The sequence below is a fragment of the Vombatus ursinus genome, unplaced genomic scaffold (genome assembly GCF_900497805.2).
Source record: "Vombatus ursinus unplaced genomic scaffold, bare-nosed wombat genome assembly UNPS02014778.1, whole genome shotgun sequence".
Lineage (NCBI taxonomy): Eukaryota > Metazoa > Chordata > Mammalia > Diprotodontia > Vombatidae > Vombatus > Vombatus ursinus.
The window spans coordinates 10,445,904-10,448,012 of record NW_020954556.1 but is presented as its reverse complement, the minus strand read 5'-3'; positions in this window follow the sequence as shown (position 1 = coordinate 10,448,012).

Below are 2,109 nucleotides of genomic sequence, written 5' to 3'. Positions count from 1 at the left end.
TTGAGACAATCAAGAGAGAGAAAGAGAGTATTTATTAAGGTCTTACTTTGTGAAGAGCACTGTGTTAGCAATATAAATACAGTTAAGCAAGATATGGTCCTTCCCTAGCTTCAAGAAGCTTACATCCTAATGGAGGAAGAGAACATATAAAGGGAAAGTTGGGGACTGGGGAAAGAGAGGAGGGTTTCAGTAGCAATCCTACTAGGCCAATATAATAGGCAGGAAGGAATCCAAAGAAGGTTCAAGCATAAGTGAAATGAACCATGGCTGAGCTCCACCCCAAAATGGTAGTTCCAGGGAAATAGTTACTCATCAGAAGAGGAAATCCTCAGGGTGAAGCTTTCACCAAGGTGGTAAAGAAGCAAACGTATATAAAGCAAGCTTTATGCAGGATAAATAGGAAATAACAGAGGGAAGGCACTAGACTTAAGTGGAGTTGGGGTAGGCTTCTTGTAGGAGGTAGTATCTTAATTGGAACTTAAAAGAAGCCAGGGAGGTGCTTAGGCGAAGGTGAGGGGAGAATGTTCCAGGCTTCAGGGACAGCCAGGAAAAATGTCTGGAGCAGAGAGGTAGAGTGTCTTGTTCATGGAACAGCCAGGAGGGCTGTGTCACTGGATTGAAGAGTATGTATTAGGGCAGTAAAGTGTAAAAAGACTAGAAAAGTTAGGAGGGAGCTAGGTTATGAAGGGCTTTGAATGCCAAACAGCATTTTGTATTTGATCCAGGAGGCAATAAGGAGCCACAGGAGTTTACTGAGTAGGAGAGTGACATGATAGGATCTGTGTTTTAGGAAAATCACGTTAGTGGCTAAATGGAGGATGAATTGGAGTGGGGAAAGACTTGAGGCAGGCAGACCCATCGGCAGGCTATTCCAATAGTCCGATAGACCGTGAGGTGATGAGAACTTGCACCAGGATGGTAGCAATGTAAGAGGAAAGAAAGGAGTGTTTGAGAGGTGTCACAAAGGTGAAAATCAACAGGCCTTGACAACAGATTGGATCTGGAAGATGACAAATAGTGAGGAATTCAAGATGACTCCTACACTGAGGGAGTGGGAGGATTGTGTTGCCTTCTACAATAACAGGAAAGGTAGAAGGGGCAGGAGTTGAGGGGGAAAGATAATGAATTCTGTTTTGGATATATTGAGTTTAAGCTGTCTATTCAAGATCCAGTTCAAGATATCTGAAAGGCAATTGGAAAACGACTGAATAAGTTATGATCTGTGATTGTGATGGAATACTAATGTGCTATAAGAAATGATAAACAGGATGCTCTCAGAAAAACCTGGAAAGACTTACCTGAACTGATGCAAAGTAAAGTAAGCCGAACCAGGAGAACATCATACAGAGTAACAGCAATATGGTACAATGACCAGCTGTGAAGGACTTATGATGAAAAATATGATCTTCCTCCAGAGAAAGAACTGATAGAGCCTAAATGCAGATTGAAGCATTTTTAAAACTTTTTTTTATTTTTCTTGTTTTTTTTATCTGCATTTTCATTCACAACATGACTAATATGGAAATATGTTTTGCATGACTACACATGTATAACCTATATCAAATTGCTTGCTTTCTCAGTGAGGGGAGAGGGAAAGGGTTTGGGACTCAAAATAATTTTTAAAATGTAAAAATTGTTTTTATGTGTAATTAGGAAAAAATAAAATATTAAAAGGCATTCGGAGATGTAAGACTGGAGGTCAGCAGAGAGATTGGGGGAGGATAGGTAGATTTGAGAATCATCAGCCCAGAGGTGGTAATTAAATCCATGAGAGCTGATGAGATCACCAAGAGGGAGAAGAGAATAGGGCCCAGGACAGAATCCTGAGGGACGCCTACAGTTATAGGGCATGATTTGGAGGAGGATCCAACAAAGGAGACAGAAAAGGAGAAGTCAGGTAAAAGGAAAACCAGGAGAGAGTGATGTCCCAAAAATTATCGCATCCAAAGAGTAGCCATTAATAGGTTGGTGTCAAATATTTTTTAAAGGTTGGTATCGGTGTAGGCACTCTAGTAGAGTGTCCCAGGGATCTGTGCTTGGCCCTGTATTGTTTAACATATTTATCAGTGATGTGGATAGAGACATCATGTTTGTCCCCTGCAGAAGTCA